General features: G+C 50.1%; 1 protein-coding gene across 5 annotated transcripts in view; it reads right to left on the bottom strand.

The window, feature by feature from the left end:
* The window catches only part of LOC149347897 (uncharacterized), a 49315-nt gene extending 36587 nt beyond the window's left edge, over positions 1-12728 (bottom strand). For all 5 annotated transcript variants that reach the window (XM_089587722.1, XM_089587725.1, XM_089587724.1 and 2 more), the window contains exons 1-4: positions 12553-12728; positions 6015-6187; positions 5694-5878; positions 1464-1627 (exon numbers count right to left, since the gene is read on the bottom strand). The gene's annotated coding sequence lies outside the window, so the exon portion shown is untranslated. The remainder of the gene's footprint in view (positions 1-1463; positions 1628-5693; positions 5879-6014; positions 6188-12552) is intronic.
* Between the last annotated feature and the right edge of the window lie 10647 nt (positions 12729-23375).

Raw genomic sequence — 23375 nt, 5'->3', positions numbered from 1 at the left:
CATCGCAATTCTACCGCCGCGGTCGGGATCGAACCCGCGTCTTTCGGGTCAGCAACCGAGTGTCATAACCACTGAGCAACCGCTGCGGCTAACTGGGGCGGAAGGGAATGGAATGCGAAAACATTTTTACTGTATTCTACAGTGAACACATTCCCAATTGGGGTGGAGGAGAATGTGTTAATTGCAGATTACAGTAAAATATTTTTCCCTTAGCCGTTCGTGTTTGTTCTGCACACAAAAATAAAAAAAATTACGGGGCACTTTGGCAGCCTGAAGTGCACTAGCCGAAAGCCTTAGTCGCGTTGCGCCTCCCTGGCTTTTAAACCAGGCGACGCGTTTAGCCGCCGCTGATGCATGCATTCATAGATCTTTCGCTGCTGCGTGTTTGGTGAGTCCCCCTTATTCCGCTGAGCCGCACCAGTTGGGGCGGAATCACTGCCCCGCTTGGGAGCCATCCTCCTCCACTAGCTGCCGCACACAGACTGACGACGGAGCAGCGTTCGACGCCGCCGCGCCGACAGCTCCACCTGTCGACGAAGATGACGTCACCTTTTGGCAGCTGCGCTCGATGAGTCACCACAGGCGCTGGATGCAACCCCGGACGGACGGACAGGCGAATGCGCCATTAAAGCCTTTCGCTTTAAAATGCGATTTACTGTAAGCTCACCTCCAAAGTGATAAGGACATTTCTTGCGATGTGCCACAGGTCACTCAATGAACAAACAGGCCAACCGAAATAGTTGAAAATGATCTACATATTCATTATTAGTCAACCATCCTGCTAGCTGGTTGATGGTTTATGACTTATGAGAGTTTAGTGCCCCAAAGCAGCTCAGGCTATAGGGGACGCTGTCGTGATGGGCTCCGGAAATTTCGACGATATGGGGTTCTTAACGTTCACTTACATCGCACCATGCCGCTAGTTAGCGCGTCTTGGCTGCACTCGTATGTCATACCTCGCTGATGACGCTACCTCGAAACAAGCGCTCCTTTAACTCAAAGAGGCTGGTTTTAAATATTGCTGACAGTATTAAGTGAAACATCACGTATATGATTAGGGTTGGTTAGATAAATGACGTCTCACAACTACTATCATACTGACAAACCCAAACTCAGTGGCAGGACTTCTTGTTCCCCAAACAACGCAGATTTCTCCTCATGCTGACGGCCGTGTCCCTGTATCTATACGAGTATCCCCGGGCCCCCGGTGCGATGTGTCCGAGAGACAGCAGAGTATTCGCAATACGGCGTTTCACGGTACTTATGCTATTGGTTCCTTATATTTTTCACGTGTTACCTAATCGGAATTTCCAGCTATGGTATGTGCATGCTGGTAGTGGATGCCACCGCGCTTTCTCTAGGGCAAACAATGTTTTACACGGAAGGCGTGAAGAACGGAGTATCGGCCTCCGTTTAGTCATGCCCGCACATATAAATGCCAGTAACGTGCTCCTCCATCTCACCTGTCCCCGTTGTCAGGAGCATCGGAGACTGGTGTCGCAGCAACACCCACGTGACGAAAGAACTGCCGACGTTCACGGCGGTCCCGAGGCCTATAGACACCGCCCAGCCATTGTCTTCTGCGGCGAGGGATGCATGAGCCTGACGGGAGACTGGAGCAGGTGCCCTGCGCAGTTTGCCACGATGTAACGACAAATCACGACAAAGGCAAGTAACTGCACTGCTCCCTATTGTTGATTTGGAGCAAAAATAACGCGTTTGTGCTGTTTGCTCGTTTACAGCACAGAGCGCGTATGCACCCGATCTTCGTTCCTGCATGAAAATTCGGGAATTTTTCGCTACTTCATTTTACTGTGGAGCATCAGATTTCAACCCCACTCCCCTCCCCCTTGCCTCGAGACCTCGTAGTAGTCGGTTCGTGTGAAAAAAAAAAAACAGATCACTGCGGCGACCAGCGTCGGAGGAATGCGAAAGTATAGACACCTCCTCGACACTCTTTGTCCATGTTCCTTGTCCGTTTTCTGTCTGCAGCTGTTTTGACGTCTTCTCACTATTTCGACGTCCAAGTGGGTTTTTTATTTCGGCTTGAATCAACTAATAACTCCACATCTACCAAACTCGCCCCATAGAAACACTTTTTTCATCCTCCATCTGCTACAAACTTTTTTTCCATGTCTCTTTATAGCACGATGGAACGTGCGGACAAAATTGTGGACACATTTAACGGACACTTTTTGGTGACGCGTACATAGCCATACAATGCTTTCGCACTAATAATGAAGTCACCCCATTGCGATTGCGAAGTCGCATGAGTATGCCTTCAGCTGGAGGGCCGCCGTCCTCCCTATTTCTCTGGAGGCCATATCGCCCTTTCTTCATCTCTGGTGGCGCCGCTCGTCAGAGTGACTAAACGCGATGCTCGGAGGCGTTGCCGGAGTTCCTGTGCTTGTGGAGTCCGAATACGAAGGCACGTGTTTAGAAGGTGGTGTCAAAAGGTCGAAAGTGGGCAGTAGAGTTCGCATATTTACAAACACGCTCTTACCTCCTTAAAACCCACATCCCATATCCCTTATCGCCCTTATCTCTCCAGGACAGGGGAAGAGGCCTTAGTCCGTTAATGTCACCTACAGTGCTCACCCAGCCATGCTCCCACGTCTCTCCAGGACAAGGTTAACTGGAGAGAGATGGCAGAAGCCTTTCTCCTGAAGAGGCATTTGTGCGTCGATGTCATCGACAGTTGCTCACCCAGCCATGTAGTACCCTTATCTCCCACGTCTCTCCAGGACAGGGTTAACTGGAGAGATATGGCAGAAGCCTTTCTCCTGAAGAGGCCTTTGTGCGTCGATGTCATCGACAGTTGATCACCCAGCCATGTAGTACCCTTATCTCCCACGTCTCTCCAGGACAGGGTTAACTGGAGAGATATGGCAGAAGCCTTTCTCCTGAAGAGGCCTTTGTGCGTCGATGTCATCGACAGTTGATCACCCAGCCATGTAGTACCCTTATCTCCCACGTCTCTCCAGGACAGGGTTAACTGGAGATATATGGCAGAAGCCTTTCTCCTGAAGAGGCCTTTGTGCGTCGATGTCATCGACAGTTGCTCACCCAGCCATGTAGTACCCTTATCTCCCACGTCTCGCCAGGACAGGGTTAACTGGAAAGATATGGCAGAAGCCTTTCTCCTGAAGAGGCCTTTGTGCGTCGATGTCATGGACAGTTGATCACCCAGCCATGTAGTACCCTTATCTCCCACGTCTCTCCAGGACAGGGTTAACTGGAGAGATATGGCAGAAGCCTTTCTCCTGAAGAGGCCTTTGTCTGTCTATGTCGACGGCTGCTCACCAGCCATGTAGACACTTCAGATTCGCCAACGCTGTCCGTCGATTGGCTGTCGGCTCGCGCTGGCGATTGCATCCTTGCAGCACGGCTATCGCCGGAACTACAAGTAGCGAAATAAGACCCGCATGCTCTTGAGCTCGAAAAATGAAATAAGGGGTCACAAAAATCGAGATTTCGTTGCATATTACATAAATTTTATGCGGGACAAAACTATTTCAAAGCTCTTTGCTAAGGTGTGCTTCAAAGGCGCTCTTTTGCTCTGTCATGCACGAATACCTTAACCCGTAACTCCTCCTCACGCCGAAATTCAAACACCCAGACAGCCCAGCGGAGTACAGCGGCTGTAAAGCGCAACAGCAGTGACCCACCCGCCACGCCTGCATCCCACGTGACCACTTCTACGCCGGCTGATCTGCACAAGAAGAATTTTGATGGCGTACAAAAGCAATGTTTGAAGTAGACGCATGACCCTACAGTCAGCGACACAGAAAGGATCGCCAGAATCATGAAACGACTCTTCGCTATACAGTGGGACAGAACTCGACAACGAATTGGAGAATGCACCTCTAATATGCATTCACCCTCCAGTCAATGGCATCGTCCGGCAGTTGTGACGTCGGGCTTAACCCCCTTCCGCCTGCTAGCTCGACGACGCCGGGGCTTTCAGGCGCAACAGGATCACGATCACGTGATAACGAGAGCATCACGATGTTACGACAACCGGTCGACGCCATTGGCTGGAGGGGCTCCTTTGAGGAGCATTCGCCGCTTCATCCTTGAGTTGTGTACGACTATAGAACTGTAGGTGGAATCCCGTGTGAAATTACCTTACAGGTAGTGAATTGGCGAGAAACACCTTCAAAGCATGGACGATATGAGCCTCATAAAAACATCCATGGCGAATACGATTCCTGCCTGACTGCCCAGTCGTTTCAAAATCGTTCCTTTGTTCGGCGTTGTAGTGACAACGAAGCGGGATTGGCCAGTGTGCCTTGCACAACCGAGCAATCTTTGGTTGCAGAGCTGGCATATTCTTTTACTCATTCTTTCAATCTGTTTTTCGAGCTCAAAGAATGCAATGAGACCAGAACTAAGTCGTATGGTCCCCAGATTCATTTGCCTCATGACAGCGTCGGAACTCTACTGGTTCTTGTCCTGCTATGCTCCCCCCGTCCTTTTTTTTCCTGTCGGTATAAACCAGACCAATTTAAACTGGAATCGAGGGTGATAATGGTACTTGATGGGGTATTTGACGTAGGAAGCTGCGGCAAGGAGGTGCGATCATAAAGTTATTGGTCTACACAGGTCTCTCAAGGTATCATTCCAGTGCATTTCCGTCAACGTACACAAAAAGCAGGCTGTGTATGAGACATAACGAAAGTCATAGCGGTAACACTGCTCTGACGCGGAAACTTCGCGTGCGAAACGCGCGCGTTACGCAACGCAACACGAAGTGCACGCGTGGCAGTGAATTATGTGAACGTGTTGCTCGAAAAGTGCTGCTAGCAACGTAGGAACGAACCAGCAACTGAACGATAAGTTGCCGATGGTATAAAAAAAAAGTTGAGCAGCGGTTCAACACTGCCGAACTGAATTTCAAGCCAAAGCTACAAATGGCTTACCGCAGTGTTCGGTAGTTCACTATACGTGCGCTCCTCAGTGCGCTCTCTTACCTCCATAGCGTCTAAGCGCACAGCTCTTTTTATATATACCCCATGCCTGATGTCACAACTTTTTACTGGACCATTCAACACAACGGACACACACGTGGCTTTCTTACTGCCTCTGCCGACAACTTGCAAGGTCAAAATTCAATGCCACAGTTCAAGATAAAAGTTTAAGGTGAAATGTCAAGGTCAAAGTTGAAGGTCACAGTTCAAAGTCAGAGGTACATGGTTAAGTAAATATGTGCATAGGAACACTAGCCGTGACATCTCGGTCGTTTCAAGGTCATTCGGAGGCTCATGGCGAAATGCGTCCCAGCTTTCGCTGCAAAAAAGGGACCTGACACCTCCTGTGCAAGAAAACCGCTAAAACAAATCTGCCGTATGCATTTCTTTCCACTAAGGCACGAAGACCGCTTTAGAAGCAGGAGTGAATGCTACCTGGAAATGGTTTTATTCCTGAAGAAGTGTATTTTGGGAGCTCGCACATGCCATCTTTCAAGAGGGAAAAGGCAATAAATATGATGGCTGTTAACGGTCTCATAAGGAAGCTCCCCAGTGAACAAGAGCAGAGGATGTGCGCCACTACGCGTCGCCAAGCACTTGAACCGAGCGTTCCACCGGTCATTCCGTGGTTTTGTTTAACGCGCGTTCTACAACAAAGACTGCATCGAAGCGCACGTGCCAGCAATGTGCTCCACTCCAGCGGCGGTCCTCCTCCCTGCTTACCTGCGGGAGCTTCCCGGCCAAATGACGAGGAGAGGCAAGTGAGACGTGCTTCGGCGATGCAGCAACACCCACGTGGCGGAAGCATGGAAGGCGCTGACAGGGGTCCCGAGGCCTAGACCTGTCCAACTGTCGCCTTCTGCGACGAGGAGGGTCCACGACCCTGACGGGAGACCGGAGCAGGCGCCCTGCAGGTTGACACGAAATAACGATAACTGTGAGAAACTATGTTTCTTTCCTTTTGTATACGGAATGCGTGAACAACGGAGTATCGGCTTTCATTTACTTATGTCCGCGCCTGCAAAACGTGCTCCTCCACCTCACCTGTCCCCGTTGTCAGGAGTGGCTGGCGGGAGGTGCCTCAGCGTCGCAGCAACACCCACGTGACGAAAGCACTGCCGACGTTCATGGCGGTCACGCGGCCTAGACCTGCCCAACTGTCGCCTTCTACGACGAAGCGGGATGCGTGAGCCTGACGGGAGACCAGAGCAGGCGCCCTGCAGTTTGACACGAAATAAACGATCAGCGATGATCACGACAAATGCAGGTAAGTGTGCACTGCAACGTATTATTAAGGGGGAGATAAGATAGCACTGCTTCTGCGCTGTTTATAAGTTTGCACAAATTAAAAAAAAAAACAGCGGGTATGCACCAGAGCTTGTCTTATGTGCAGAAATTCGGCAACGTTTCTGCTCCATCTACTCCACAGTATCAGCTTTGAACCTCCCCCGCCTCCGCACGTGCGCAGAGATACCGTGACAGTCGTTCGTGTGAAATAAGGACGATACCATATAGCGGAGTCTTATGAGTAATTGTTTGCGTAATAGTTTTCGGTTATTGTCATGTGGCGCATTCCCCGCCAATCGGAAGTCCGACTCACACCAGCTTGTTACGTCATTCTGGTGATAACACCCTCTGTCGCGCGGAACGTATAGCTCATTTCTTGCTCATCGTGACGCGTATGAAAAACGCCGTTATCACGGGCTATATATAAGCGCCACGGCAGAGCGCAGCGCGCCTCTTTCCTGCCCGGCTGCCGAGATGGAATAAAGGCATTCCTGACAACCTTCGGTATTGCCGCTTGCTCGTCGTTCGTCGAATCGCCCAGAAACGTAACAGGCTCTTATCACCCAACACGATGTTGGGTCGCATCCTCGATTCAACGGTCGTTTACACTAAACCCTCACAGCGCTGGAAAGCAAGTACGACTGTTTCATCGTCAAAAGTGCGGCGACCGGCAACACTGGCCGTGAAACTCCAGCTGCTTAAAGTCAAGTATGGTGGTTTGGTTTCGTTTGGCTTGGTTTAATTTGATTTGGTTTGGTTTATGGGGTTTAACGTCCCAAAGCGACTAAGGCTATGAGAGACGCCGTAGTGGAGGGCTCCGGGAATTTCTACCACCTGGGGTTCTTTATCGTGCACTGACATCGCACAGTACATGGGCCTCTAGAATTTCTCCTCCAAAGAAATTCTCCGACTACAAAGCTTCCTTCATGACAATAAAGAACTGTTTGTGGAGTGTTTCTTGAAGAAGGAGTATGTGTCAAAAATAAGTTGTCTGTAATTGTACACACAAGTCTTGCTCGAATTCTTTGCCTCAATCTATCGATAAGCTGGAACAGCTGATGAGCTGTATGGGCGTCAGAAGTGCGGGACTCGAACTCACTGGTTGTATACTTACATCCCGAAGTGAAAGTGGCTACCTTGGCGCAGTTCCCCCCCCCCCCCCCCCTCGTTCTTTGTTTCGGTGGGGTTTTGTTTTCACTCTTGAGCAGCAGCAAATCACTCACGCTTATGGGCGATAATGAAAACACCATTATACTGGTATTGTACTGATAGCTAGGCTTCAAACAACACGAGTAGAAAACTAGTTCTTGAAACCTACTTGGGTTAATGGGATCTGCAGCATAGAGTTTCTTATACCTATAGAAGGAAAGCTGGCGCCCCTTCTATGGGAGTTTGCGTAGAGCCCCCTCAAGACCACTTCAGCCACCATGGCCGCTATAAGCATCATGGGCCGGTGAGCTACCGACTGCAGAACCACAACTTTTGGTCAAAGAATAATGCAAAAACTAACGCTGCTAGATAATAAAGAATTCCCTAACATTCAATATCCTGCCTAATGATTGCAACAAATGAGCAGAAAAGCGTGTAAATGCAAAGTTTGCCCAAAATAAGAAATGACTCGCTGTCCTATTGGCGATGTATTGAACACTACAGAAACTAATATTTCGTGCTTTACAGGCGCACTTCAAAAACGAAGTATGTTTTAAAAAAATGTTGTTGCTTAAACACTTTAAAACGTTTTTTAATGACGTTTCGGAAAAAAGAAACCTGTTATTGGCGTCGTGTGCTGCTGCGGTTTTGCTACTATGACTTTTGCACACTGCGTTCGCGCCAAAGACGTCTGCGCACAAAACAGCGTTTTCGGAATCAAGAACCTTAGTAGTGACACTCCGTGTGCCCGAAAAAGTACGACTGTCCCGCACCAAGTAGCTCACCGCCCCATGATGCTTTGGGCGTCCATGGTGGCTGAAGGGCAGCGCCGCCAGCTTTCCCTCTAGGTAATCGATACTCTATGGTGCCAGCCTAATTGACAATCTTCATTGGTGTCTGTTCGGCAACTCGGCGTCGCTGTCATCCTTCCGTTTCTAGAGCGTTTCTTCCGAAACTCGCATTACTCAAGGTCGCGTCAATATGAAACACAAGTTCATTCAAGTGAGACCAATGGCTGGTACCACTGGTACACAGGTTGTGGACCACCTCATTTGCGTAGAATGTTCAGACTGGTATCAAACGAATGAGCGCGTTACGAAGCATATAATTACGGGTCGAATCGAAGCGAAGCCTTTGATAGAGATTCGCATCGGCGACGTTTGGTTCCCCAAACCCTGACTTCCAACTTCAAACGTCAGTTACGGCCGAACTAATACACGTAGAACATTCGAAGTGGTGTCCAACGATTTGTCTTCTTGCGCTGTGTACGTTGGAATCAAAAAAAGAAGATATTCGGATATAACAAAAATTTTTGTGCCAGATACAACGAAGATGGCGAATGACGCAATATCCGTTCGATATTGGTAACGCTCAACACTCTTACGCTGCTTCAGCATTTTGCTCTTTTTTATGCTTTCTCCGCCGCGGTGGCTCAGAGGTTATGGTGCTCGGCTGCTGACTTGAAAGACGCGGGTTCGATACCGGCCGCGGCGGTTGAATTTCTTTGGAGGAAAAATTCTAGAGGCCCGTGTACTCTGCGACGTCTGTGCACGTTAAAGAACCCCAGGTGATCGAAATTTCCGGAGCCCTCCACTACGGCGTCTCTCACAGCCCTAGTCGCTTTGGGACGTTAAACCCCATAAACCAAACCAAACAAAACCTTTCTTCAGTGATTGCTGATGGCTCGGGCCCGTCAGTGACCAAATAAGGCGATGCTCGGAGGCGTTGCCGAATAACCACGTGAACTTGAGCCACACGTAAGTGAAAGCTGTTTATAGACGCTACGTTAGATTGCGTCTGCGGTACAAACTGCGAATGCATGGATCCACCGCTGACAGAGTGCGGGGTATGAGAAGTGTAACGCCACGGAGCAGCACGTGGTCTGTAGAGACGCCGCATAGTGGACGGCTGCAGTTTAAAGGGAGCTCTAGAACAGCCGGATTCTATCGCTTAGGGAGATACGGGAATAGCGCGACACCAGTGTCCATGCTTAAGACAATAACCCGAGGGAGAGATATTGTTCTGGTTTGGTTTAGTTTATGGGGTTTAACCTCCCAAAGCGACTAAGGCTATGAGAGACGCCGTAGTGGAGGGCTCCGAAAATTTCGACCACTTGGGGTTCTTTAACGTGCACTGACATCGCACAGTACACGGGCCTCGAATTTCTCCTCCAAAGAAATTCAGCCGCCGCGGCCGGGATCGAACCCGCGTCTTTCGGGTCAGGAGCCGAGCACCATAACCACTGAGCCACCACGGCGACTAGAAATATTGTTCTGCGCAGGAGGAAAGGCGCCCCACAATTTCCCTACGTTTTCCCTATGCCGTTGTGTTCGCTGAGCTGAGCGCTAGTAGCAGCGACAGGAGGCGACAGGCCGTCGAGTTGCGTATCTCTTCCGACTCTTGTCGCGGCGCTGGGCGCGTATAGGCGCTGCGCTCGTGCGCCTTGGATGTGTCCATGGGGATGAGCTTTTATTGCACCTTCGCGTTCCTGAAAACCAATATTCAAGTTTTTTCCAAGTAGGGGAGCAAATATATAGGTCCCGTTTTGCCTTAGCAATCTTTTCATCGTCCTGAGTGTACGCTAAAGTATTTGCCAGTTTGAAAAGTGCTTACGAGGTACCCATTACCGGTCAGAGACCATGAAGACAAGTTGGGCTTAACGTCGGCCATGGAAAACTAGTATGTTCTGCAGCACACACAGTAATCACGGCGGGTGCATTCGAGGCGGCTATTTCAATGAAGCTAAATATTTCCGACAATAATTCCGGTGCGGTGCACACCGCTTCTAACCAGTTATTTCAAGAAACGCCATACTATCACAATTCACGCCAGAAACATGACTATCGTCTAAATTGGCAGTGCCTCTCTCTCAGCCGGCACCGTTCCAATGCCAGGTGGCAGCGTTCCGTTCCAGGTTGGTAGCGTTTGAATCGCAATCACTGTCGGCAGCACTCAAAACTTGAAATAAATAGTGTCAGTTTCAAAAGGCAGCCTTCCATTCCCTGTCGGTCGAGTCCCATTTTTAAGGCGAAAGCCTTTAATGCCTCATCGTTGTCGACAGAAGGCTGTCAGCAGAACCTTGTCAGCGAGGTGGCACGCTTTTGGCGGGTGTCCACCGAGATATGTGAGACAGTTACTGCGTAATTTCCTTTCCTCAAAAACCAATTTTTATTTTCTTCATTACGACCCCTCTTTCCCTTTCTTCTTTCACTCTCACTTCCTCCCTCCCTCTACAAACGAATGACGGGTATCCATCGAGATATGTGAGACAGTTACTTCGTTAATTTCCTTTCCTGAAATAGAATTTTCATTTTCTTCATTACGGCTCCTCTTTCTTTCAGTCCCACTTCCTCCCCTCTTGTACGGTGTGGTTCGGGTGTCCACCGAGGTGACAGAAGTACTACACCATTTCTTTTCCTCACAAAGCGTTTTCAAAGGGCAAGGCATCGCGCCGAACGGGTGGTGGCGTTCCGTGGACTCCCTGGTAGCGCTACAACACGCTGTCGCGTTCCACTCCTAAAGGCGAAAGTTAAACGCCATTAGCAGTTAATTAGTACTTAGTAATTATTCATTAATTAGCCAATAATTAGTAATTCAGCATTACTTGGTAATTAGTCATCATGTGTGACGTCATCGAGTGGTGACGGCACCATTGCCATAGAGGCAGTCAAAGTGGTGCGGAACCCGCTTTCGCCTCTGCGCACTTTAGACAGTCAAAGTGCCCCCTGAATTTTGATATCCCAATCTCACTCCACAGTGTTTCAGTCACAATCGGTATATCGTCCCATCATTTGCGGCGACCGCCCACAACCGTTACAGACAACCGATTTGTACTCGGCTGCGAATCGAGACGCCCGCGAACTGCGCCGTCTGCTCGTGTTGCAGTGCAATGCGAAGAATGATAAGTTGTATTGGCAAACTCTCTAAAAGCGAAGAAAACATACTCGATAGCCTCACTACTTGCCGGCCACTATAGAATGCTGGAAAATATTCATGCAATGGACGTGACAGCAGCGTCGGAAGTCGTCGGCGTCGAGGGCTTCCTGACAGGACGCTACACGAGCGTTTCCGCGGTTACTTCATTGTAGATGTGTTTACGTTCTTCTCCCTCGCGGAGTATATAATCAAGGTAGTCTGTATTTCAGGGGTGAACTCGAAGGTGCAGGATGAACTCGTGAAAATTTCTCGAACACTCACAACCACTACGCCTACGGTACGGTCGCCCGTCCCCGAAAACGGGCAAGGGCAGCGGTCAGAGTCCGAAAAACGTATTCGCCCTTACAATGCTATTTTTAAACACGGCATTCTTTTGGTTGGTTTATGGTTGGTTTATGGGGTTTAACGTCCCAAAGCGACTAAGGCTATGAGAGACGCCGTAGTGGAGGGCTCCGGAAATTTCGACCACCTGGGGTTCTTTAACGTGCACTGACATCGCACAGTACAGGGGCCTCTAGAATTTCTCCTCCAAAGAAATTCAACCGCCGCGGCCGGGATCGTACCCGCGTCTTTCGGGTCAGCAGCCGAGCACCATAACCACTGAGCCACCGCGGCGGCTCACACGGCATTCTTTTATCAAACCTCTTAATAGATGTGCACCAATGGACAGCGTTCTTGACGTTTCAGTAGAGCGCGGCGATTCTCGACGCTAGGCCTATTCGCAAAGGCTCGTGCGTGTGGCCGCCATAGCCTCTCCGGCTGATGGGGGGTGGGGAAGTGAATCACCGCAATCTTCAACTTTAGGCCGTTAGGCTTAGCGAAAGCCTCGACCCACACTTTAGGCCGTTAGGCTTAGCGAAAGCTTCGACCCACACTTTTATCTCGCGGCAGAAGCAGGCGGTCCGGCAACACGTCGCACACGCAAATGCCGGCTACAGCTCGTTAACGACCAGAGATTGAGTCAGACGCAGAGTTCATCGGCTAAACTAGTGGAGAAATGCGTCGAACTCTCCAACGCAGCTGCGTTTACAGAACAGAGAACGTTTTGGTCGCCGAGGAAATGAAAATGTAGGCTGCTGAATGATGCCCAGACGCTCAAACCATACCGCACTGCAGTAACCTTGTCTCGCTGTAGACCCACTTGCGCCTACCTTCGCAGCCCTGATAGATGGCATCGTTTCCCATTACTAGTGTATCCTACAGTCCTCACCTTATGCGATGACGTGTCGATCCGCCGCAGTGACAGCCGCTGTGTCGCATGTATAACTCCAGGTGTCCTCCAGAGTGTCTCCGTTAGCTTCCAGGAGCCCCCGACGCGCCCTCTAATCAAGGCCGGCCTCCGGCCCCGGCCAATGCGCACTGGCCTCCTCCTGAACCGAGGTTGGAGACGCGTCTGGTTTGGCGGATGGTTGCTGTCTGGGAAGGCCACGTCAGCGGTGCACCACGTGATCACGTGCGTTCTTTTAGAGCGCCGCTCTTTGGCGCCCATTTCTGCGTTTCGCGGCGTCGCCGTAGTGTGTTTCAACCAGAAGTGGACACCTTAGTCGCGTTTTAAGCTGCAAAACCAATGGAGCGGGAGCTTGGAAAGCAGAGGGCAAAAATGGGTAAATTGGTTTTTGAGGGAAGGAAATGGCGCACTATCTGTTTCACACATCTACGCGGACACCTGAACCATAGGGAAGGCGCATAACTGCCCTCTTGGAACAGTGGACACCTCAACCGTGCTTTAAGTGACATGGCAGTAGTGGCAGGTGTGCGCTGCATGTGTTGGCATTGACAGCGTTGTGCAAGAAACGCGGTGTTGAAGCCATAGGCCGTGGCGTTCGTTGTGCTCATTGGCGTTGACAACGTTTTACGCTCCGATCATTTTAAGGAAAGGAAGTGCGCATAATGGCTCCCTGGGTCAGCGGACGCCTGAACCGTGCTTATAGGTACTTGGGGTGATTCTCGAGAGAGAGGTGTGGGCTGCAGGCATTGACAAGTTGGTACCAGAAACGCGGCGCTGAAGCCATATGCCGTCGGCGTTCATTGTGTTCATTGGCGTCGGCGTTGTCAACGTTTTAAGGCGGAAGCCTTTAATGTCTCATCGTTGTAAGCAGCAGTTGTCGACAGAAAATGTCACGCTTTTCAATTGGTGGAAACGGTCGTGACGTCACAGTGCGCGAATTTCAAACGGGGCCAATTGCACTTTGGCTAGTAACCATACAACCAATTGAAGGGACCGTATAGTGATGCTCCAAGTAAGTGGGACAGAGCTTAGTTAATTGCTTAATTACACAATTAGCCTAATTAGCTTTACTAGTCAGGCCATATAAATAAACAAAAGCGATTAAGAAATTGGTCGAGCTCAGGAATCGAACCCCGGTCTTCGGCGTGAGAGACGAGCACGCTATCCACTCCACCATGCCAGCTCGATGGTTTGGAATGAACAAAGGCGCGTCTAGTGAATACGGTGTCTTCACTCACTCCCATCCTCCTCCATTCCCTTCCGGCGAGGTTTAGGTGTCCACCGACAAATGAGAGACAGATACATTTCCTTTCCTCAAAAACCAATTTACCGACGAGCGAGGCGTAGAACCGAATGGGCGATGGCGTTCTATGGACTCCTTGGCAGCGTTGCAAGACTCTGTCGCGTTCCACGCTTAGGGGCGAAGCTTAACATCTTAACCACACATCAGTGACCACAGTTTAGGTCAAAAAAGTGCCCCCCTGAATTTTGACTGGTGTCCACCGAGATATGAGAGACGAGATATGCGAGACAGTTACTGCGTAATTTCCTTTCCTCAAATACAATTTTCATTTTCTTTATTACGGGCCCTCTTTGTCTTCTTTCACTCCCACTTCGTCCCTTCCTCTACGGTGCAGTTCAGGTGTCCACCGAGATGACAGAGAATTACTGCGCCATTTCCTTTCCTCAAAAAGCGTTGCGTTCAAAGGGCAAGGCATCGCGCCGAACGGGGGGTGGCGTTCGTGGACTCCCTGGCAGCGCTACAACGCGCTGTCGCGTTCCACTCCTAAAGGCGAAGCTTAAGCGTCATTAATTAGCAGTTAATTAGCATTCAGGCATTAATCAGTAATTAACAATTAGTGATTTGTCATCAATTAGTAATTAGTACTCAAATATATGTGACGCCACCAGTGCCACAGAAACAGCGAAGGTGGTGCGGAAAACGCTTCCGCCTCTACCCACTTTTGACAGTCAAAGTGCCCCCTCAATTTTTACGCTCCGAAGGACGGCGAGCTTGCGCGGCGAGGTACGCCAGCTGTGCGTAGTGACGAAACTTACTCCTCGCGTATGCGCTGCACGGCTCTCCAGGAGCCACGCGAAACTGTTCTACCTCGGCCAGTGTAGCTCACGCTACAAAAAGAGCATTTTCAGACAATGTGGTCGAGGGACCCCCTTTCGTCACAGTGTTGACACTGAGCCGATCTTAATTCGGGGAACATTGCGTTCATGAGAACTGGATTTGGGTATGTACAGATTTGGAGTCGTCTCCAGGCTATCGCCTGCTTTGTTACATGAGCTATACTGGCCGGGGTTGAGCAGTTTCGTGTGGCTCCTGGAGAGCCGTGCTGCGCATTCGCGAGGAGCAAGTTTCGTCACTACGCACAGCTTGCGTGCCTCGCTGCGTGCGCTCGCCTTCCTTTCTTTAAAACTATCGGAGTGTAAAACGTTGACAACGCCAATGAACACAATGAACGCCGACGGTCTATGGCTTCAGCGCCACGTTTCTGGCACAATGTTCTGAATGTCAACGCATGCAGCGCACACCTGTCACTACCGCCACTTGGCTTAACGCACGGTTGAGCTGTCCACTGTTCCAAGAGAGCAATTGTGCGCCTTCCCTCTGGTTCCGGTGTGCATCGAGATGTGTACACCTCGCCCTCACCTCACGCTACTACAGTCGATCCCGGATATATAGAACCCGGATATATTGAATTATTGCCTATATCGAACAGATGTAGAATCCCCTTGGGAATCTCATGCAAAAGTATAGCAAATTTGTTTACGTTTATCGAACTCCTGTGCACCCTATATTTGACATATCGAACTCCGTGCCATGCCGAGCCCCCGCAAGTGCGCTTCTCCCAGTATGTGCCACCCTGGAAGTGGGCTTCTTCCACTAGCGCGCGCTCCTGCAAATGGGCTTCTCCTAATAAGAGTTCACGTGGCGCTGGTCTTGGACAGCTGCGCTCTTAGTCACGCGATGGGAACTTTGTGGGGGGTGTGAAAGGAAATGGGAATGGCCATAAGGAGCTGGGAAGAGGGAAACCGTGCTGGCCGCAGGCCCGCAGACGCCTAATTTCTGATGATCACATCGTGGCTGACATCATCGATACCGAGGAAGCGGACCCGAGCAGTGACGAAGATTGTGCGAAGAGGCCCAGCCGCCATGCACTGCGGCTGAACTTGCATCCGCATTCAGCGTCATTCGTCGCTGTTGTGGCGCAATGGAGGGCACTGGACTTTCTCATTTGGATACTATCAACAAGCTTGAGGACAGCTTAATGAACTGCATGGTGCAGAGGAAGAGGCAAGCAAAGCTCACTGACTTTTTTCTTGCGAAATAAAGCGCGCTGATCGCGGAGTTGTGCTTTCGTTTTTGTGGACTTAAGAGGAGTAAATCGGGAAGTTCCCACTTGCTACGATCCCGGGAAATTGTCCGAGATTTGCGCAATTTTAAAATAAGCGTCTAATAGGCATATTTTATATTTCGAATTATTGATATATCGCACTTTTTTCGCGATCCCCTTCGAGTTCGATATATCCGGGATCGACTGTATATACAGGCATGGTAGAGCTAAGTCACTCTCAATTTTAAGACGAAAGTCTTTAATGGCTCATGCTCGCGGTGTCCGTCCTTGCCCGCGGAGTCCGTCCATGCTGGCAGTGTCCGTCCATGCTCGCGGTGTCCATCCGTGCACTGGAATCGTGCCAACTGTGGCCTCTCCTCCGCGCAGCGGCGCAACCTCCTCCGTAATTTCCTTTCCTCAAATTCATTTTATTCATTACGGGCCCTCCTCCTGTCTCTTCTTTCACTCCCACTTCCTCCCTTCCTCTACAAACGGATGACGGGTGTCCACCGAGATTGCGAGACAGTTACTGCGTAATTTGGTTGGTTTGTTGGTTGGTTGGCCTCAAGTAGAATGGCACATACCCACTACGGGGGAGTGGCCAAGACACAGGCGGTGAACTGCTGGAATGATTAGGAGTTACTGCGTAATTTCCTTTCCTCAAATACAAGTTTCATTTTCTTCACTACAACCTCTCTTTGTCTTTGTTCTTTCACTTAAACTGCCTCCCTTCCTGTGCGGTGCGGTTCGGGTGTCTATACCGTTGCTAGTCTTCCAGCTGCGACACTGCCCCTCCCCGGACGCCTGCGTGCGGTACGGAGGGGCACGGGTCTTCTTCTGGCGGAAATAAAGTTTCTTCACTCACTCGGGTGTCCACCGCGACGGTTGCTAGGCAACGACTCATACTGTCGAATCAACCACGCAACAGCGCGATTCAGGCATCCAGGCGTCCAACGCCAATGAACACAATGAACGCCGAACGGGCAACGGCGACGCCGACGCCGCGAAACGGGCGCCAAAGAGCTGCGCTGTCAAACACTACAATAAAAAATGGCTGAGGCTTAACTTGGTTAACCCTGGTCAGATGCGAAGCATATTGATGGCTAGGCTTGGTAATACATGGCTTTCCTTGGTTGAATACTTGGTCATTTTAATACAACCACTAGAAGCCTTCGTCGTGGGGGAAGACAACGGCATGGCTACAGCGGAACGCCGACTAACCCCGAGTGAGTGAAAACTTTATTAGCTCTAGATTCGGTTGTGTTCGGTGGTTTTGAGATGGCTTCGTCCATGTTGCTCAAAGGTCGGTTGCCCTTAGTCCAGGGCTCCGCTGGATGCTGCTGCCAGTTTTGCTCGCCGAATCAGACCTTCTCGGTCGACCCGGCGATCGCTGGAGAGCACTCCCTCCCATTGCTCCGCACTCGGGTTTGTTATCACTGGTACCACGCTTATCCTCTGGCATGCCCTCGTTATGTGGTACAGCGTGGGGGGTTCTTGGCACCAAGGGCATTTGTCATTGTATTGTGTTGGATATATTTTGTTGAGTACGTGTAGGTTCGGGTAGGAGCCCGTCTGTAGCTGCCTCCACGCGACAGAGTCCTCTCTGCTAAGGGAGTTGTCCGGTGGTGGATACCGCTTTCTGCAGCCCTTGTAAAAGTTTAGTATCGCCGAATAATCTTGGGGTACAGGTTCGTTCCCCTCGAGGTCGCCTACGTTGGATGCTCGGTAATAACTGTACCCTCGAGCTATCCTGTCCGCCTCTTGGCTCCCTGTTACTCCCGTATGTCCCGGCGTCCATACTATCGTATGCCTGATTGGTTCTTCGTTTGTTTGTCGTTGTGTTATGTGGCCCCCAGAGCGGAGTATGCGGAGCGCTCTGTGCCCTATTCTGCCGCGTAGGTAGTTGCGGCATGCTGTTTGTGAGTCTGTAAGGATTTTTAGAGACCGTTTAGACCGATAGCCCTCCGCTGCCGCTAGAGCGACGGCCGCTTCCTCAGTCTCGACTATCGTATAGTCTTGTAGTGATGCGCTGGTGATCTCGCGTAGGGTTGAGTCAATCACCGTTGTTACCGCATTGCTGTTGTGCTGCCCCGCTGTTCTGGTGTATGTGGCTGCGTCCACGTATACCGTCGTTTCTTGGGGTGCTAATGTCATTTGTAGGTATTCAGCCCTTGCCTCTCTGCGTGCTTTGTGTAGGTTGGGATCCATGTTCCGGGGTATTGGCGTTACTTTTAGTGTGTTGCGATATTCGTCCGGAATTGTTTCTGTCCTCTGTATTTCTTGAATTTGATCGGCGCGGCCCAGTTTCTGTAGGAGCTCCCTGCAAGATGGGGTCTGTTGTAGTCTGCGCAGTTGGGAGACTAGTTGTGCCTCTCTTCAACCGAAAAAGCTGTCCGAAAAAGTTCTCTTCAACCGAAAAAGTTAGGTGGGTGGATAGGATTAACAAGTTTGGGGGGATACGGTGGCCGCAACTAGCAAAGTACAAGGTTCATTGGAGAAACCTTGGAGTGGCCTTTGCACTGCAGGGGGCGCAGTCAGGCTGATTATGACTCCACTACAGCACCACTTTCTTTTTCTCTTATTTCCCTTCCACCTTACTCCCTTTCCTCATGGCGCGGTTAGGCGTCCACCAAGAAGCGAGCCACCTTCTGCGCCTTTCATTTCCTGCTAATCGTGGTTTTGTGCCTTCTTTAGGCGCGTTTGAGGTGTCCACCAAGAGCTTAAAGAGTTGCTGTGCAGTTCCTTTGCTCAAAAACGCAAGGAAATCTTGAGGAACATTTGAGGAAAGCAAAGGGCGCAGTAACGTCTCACATCTCGGTGATAGTTAAGCGTAATGCGAATTAGGGGGCGATCGCTGCCTAGTGTGGTTACCGTTCTCCCCCACTGCAGGTGGGCCAAGCTTAGCATTCGCCGCCTGGTTCATAACCATCGACAGGGCACCGAGGGCTACCTCGCGCACGTGAAATGCATCTACACCACCACTCTCCCTTGCTAGTACCCCGATTACAACGCAAAAGGCGCCCGTGTGCTGTGCGATCTCAGTGCACGTTAAAGAACCCCAGATGGTCGAAATTTCCGGAGCCCTTCACTACGGCACCTCTTTCTCTTTTTTTTCCGCCGTGGTGGCTCAGTGGTTCTGACCCGAAAGACCCGGGTTCGATCCCGGCTGCAAAACCAACATAACGGATACGGACGTACACCACACTGTACTATAAATTGTACCCGAAAAACCAGCGGATGACAGCGCTTTCATCATAAACCTGTACAGCCCCCCAAAACAAAAGAACCCCAGAATATACTAACTGTTCAAAAAAGCCAGCGATATGGCAGGCCAGAACCCACTGTTGATCCTAGGGGACTTTAATGCGGCAAACCCCAGTTGGGGGTACCAAACACTCAATGCCAAAGGTAAAATCATAGCAGAAAGCGCAACAAAATACTGCATGGAGCTAGCTAACGACCCCACAACTACCACGAGGATAAGAAACAGTGTCTGCAAAGACACCACACCTGACCTAGACTTCTCAAAAAACAACGAGAATATCCAATGGGGAAAATACAATGGAAACCTTAGGGAGCGCCCACTTGATCCTTAACTTAGAAATAGCCGCAGGAGAAATGAAGAGATGCCTAGGGACTGCCAAAATCACAGACTGGAAAGCCTTCAGAAACCACAGTGACGATATAATAAAACCGATAACCAACATAGAAGAGTGGTGCACGGAGCTTAAAAAGGTCAGACAAAAATACACGAAGATGATCGTTCGCACGGAACAACACCCAGACGTAGACAGCCACCTTCTTCACCTATGGGAAGCACGAAGAAGCCTTATCAGGAGATGGAGGCAGCAAAAACACAACAGGAAACTCAAGCTGAAGGTCGCAGAACTGACTAAGAAGGCATCAGAACACGCAGACAACATCGCCACGCAAAACTGGCAACAGTTCACGGAAGCACTTAGAGGAACACTAGGCACGGCCCGAACTTGGAATATACTAAGAGCTTTGATAGACCCCACAAAAACCAAAACGGAAAGCGGCGAGTCCATGAAAAGACTACTCCACACCTTCCCTGGAACGGAAGACCAACTAACACAAGCACTGAGGGAAAAATGCTACGGCACAACCACGCACCCAAAGCAAGACCAAGCATACACCGGCGAAGGCAACCCCGAGATGTATAGGCCAATCACCGAGGAGGAAGTAAGGGCAGCCATAGGGGAAGCAAAAAAGAATACGGCAGCCGGAAAACACAAAATAAATAACGCTACCATTAAAAACATGGGAGACACGGCCATCGCCGAGCTTACGAAGTACCTAAAAGCTATCTGGGAAAAAGGAATCGTGCCGGCGGAATGGAAACATGCAGAGGTAATTATGATACCCAAGCCGGGTAAAAGACTCCAAATCGAAAACCTAAGACCAATCTCCCTATCCTCCTGTCTAGGGAAGATATACGAGAGGGTGATTAATGAAAGGATCACAAACTACATGGAGGACAAGGGATATTACCCTGATGCCATGTTTGGCTTCAGAAGGGGGCTGTCCACTCAAGATGTACTACTGCAATTAAAGGAGGACGTCCTCACTGAAATACCAAGAAGCGGCGAACACATAGTGCTAGCGCTCGACATAAAGGGAGCCTTCGATAACGTGGGACATGCGGCCATCATGGAAGGTCTCAATAACATAAACTGTGGAAGCAGAGCCTTCCGTTATGTTAAAGCCTTTCTCACGGAACGAACAGCTACGTTAGGCATCGGAGATACAAGATCGGAGAGCTTCACGGTGCCAAACAAGGGTACCCCGCAAGGCTCAGTAATATCACCGCCACTATTCAACATAGCGGTGATAGGACTCACGAAAGTACTGGACGAAACAGAAAACATCAGCTACGCAATGTATGCAGATGACATAACAATATGGACAACCACAGGCTCCCTAGCAGCTAAACAAGAGCGGCTACAAAGAGCAATCGACCATACTGAACAATACGCCAGGGCCAGAGGATTATCGTGCTCAGCAGAAAAATCAGAATACGTAAGAATCAAAAAAGGTACACGAAAATACGACTCCTAAATCACCCTCAAACTCGGAAACGAGACAATACCTGAGAAAACGGAAGTCACGGTACTTGGAATGTGGCTGCAAAACGCAGGAGGATGTAGCAAAACCATTGCCTCTACTAAGAATACAACAGAGCAAGTCGCCAGAATCGTGCGAAGAATCAGCAGCAAAAGAAGGGGATGAGAGAACAGGACCCCCTAAGACTCATAGACAGCCTCGTCACGAGCAGGGTAACGTACAGCCTCCCCTACCACGAACTAAACAAGCAAGAGACTACAAATCGACACCCTACTACGCAAAGCGTATAAAACGGCGCTCAAACTTCCAATGTCCACACCAACCGAAAAACTAATGGCCCTGGGAGTATCGAACACCTTCAACGAACTACGAGAAGCGCAACGTAGGGCGCAATTAGACAGACTCATCACACCAGAACGGTAAGACACCTACTGGAGAAATTACGGCTACCTCTACGTACATAAAGAGGCAAGGAACAGATTGATAATGAAGACAGAAACAACATTCCGGTAAGACCAATACCCCGACACATGGATCCGAATTTACATCATGAAAGACGACAAGCCAGAGTCTGAGCACTCACCAAGGAACTCAGCGACAATCCCAACGTAGTCTACACGGAAGCAGCAAAGTACCGATACCAACGCAAAACGATCGCCGTTGTAACAGACGAAGGAGGGCAAGAAATAACCAGCGCAACGATAAACAACCCAAACATAGAAGCAGCTGAAGAAGCCGCCATTGCTCTGGCAATATCGCACGGCAACGCAACAGGACACAACCTCACTATAGTGACCGACTCCAAACAAGCATGTAGAAACTACACAAGAGGCAGGATCGACAGCATCGCCAATAATATTCTACACACGACGAGAAGACACAAAAACACTAAACATAGTACAGTGTGAGTTCCCGGATATAAGGGGATGAGGGGCAACGTGGCAGCAGACGAGTTAGCTCGAGGGGACGTCAACCGAGCAGACTCAGCACTTTGCACCACAGGCACCTTTGACCCAGTTAACCCCACGTACTCAGATATACTCGATTATTACACGGGTCAGCGGAAACGCTACCCAGCCCCACACAAAAGGGTCACCAAAGAGGAGGCGGTAGACTGGCGCAGACTACAAACCGGTACCTACCCACACCTGCACAAACTACACAAGATTTTCCGTACACAATATGCAGACGAATGTCCGTGGTGTCAGGGTAAACCTACACTAGAACATGTCACATGGACCTGCCCTAAGGCAGACTTAGAGCCACGAATATACCACCCGAGTGTGATGCAGTGGGAGCACTTGCTGGCCAGCGAGGACGAGGAAGCGCAACGATTCCTTGTGTGCCGAGCCACGATGGCAGCAGTCAAGTGCGGAATCCTGGACCAATGATCGACCACAGCGCCCAGTGACCCGTAAGGGTCAAGAACACCAATTTATTAACAATAAAGTTTTTTCCATCCATCCATCGATCCCGGCTGCGGCGGGTGAATTTCTTTGGAGGAGAAATTCTAGAGGCCCGTATACTGTGCGATGTCAGTGCACGTTAAAGAACCCCAGGTGGTCGAAATTTCCGGAGCCCTCCACTACGGCGTTTCTCATAGCCTTAGTCGCTTTGGGACATTAAACCCCATAAACCAAACCAAACCTTTCTTCGCGGGGGACTGGAAGGCGGGGGACTGGAAGGCTGCGTGGAACAGTGTAAGGCAGTGTTCTATGTCTGCATATGTGTGTGGACAGTTTGGGCACTGAGGTGTAGAAGTGTACCGGTATAGATAAAGTCTGGCTGGTGTATGTAGAAGATTAAAATGTATTCGGCGAAGAATGCGAGCTTCACGGATCGATAAGGATGGGTGTGGTGGTGGTAAATCAGCTAAGTCAAATTTTTGCTGCGCGTAGTATTCGTAGACTGTGTGTCTGTAAGCCCTGACCGCCTGCTCCGTCGGTGGGCTCGTCCAATGGATCCCCGGCGACCGGTGTATAGTTTCGCAGGCAAGCTGGTGAGCCAGCTCATTGCCGGGGATGGCCATGTGACCAGGAATCCAACGAAGGGTCACCGGTCGTGGGCTTAATGCTATGAGGGCAGCATCTAAGGCCGATCGGTTTCGTGGAAGGCACGCAGAGCTGCCTGCGAGTCTGTATAGACAAGGTATCCGGGGGCGGGGGATAGGGTGGCAAAGTGTGTTATGGCATCGGCGATCCCGTGTATTTCTAGGGAAATAAAAAAAGAAAAAAAAGAAAAGCCTTTGCACATCTTCCCGAACGTCTGTTTTCGTGCTCTCACAGGGCGAGATATGATTTTAGACGTAGAACTGGAAAGCTCTTCTGTTATAGTCAAGTAGTGCCCTACTTGAGGTTATACGAGTAAAATTCT

This window comes from Amblyomma mixtum, chromosome 4 (assembly GCF_055824585.1).
Source record: "Amblyomma mixtum isolate Tamu chromosome 4, ASM5582458v1, whole genome shotgun sequence".
NCBI classification, from domain to species: domain Eukaryota; kingdom Metazoa; phylum Arthropoda; class Arachnida; order Ixodida; family Ixodidae; genus Amblyomma; species Amblyomma mixtum.
This window is presented reverse-complemented; position numbering and strand designations above follow the sequence as displayed.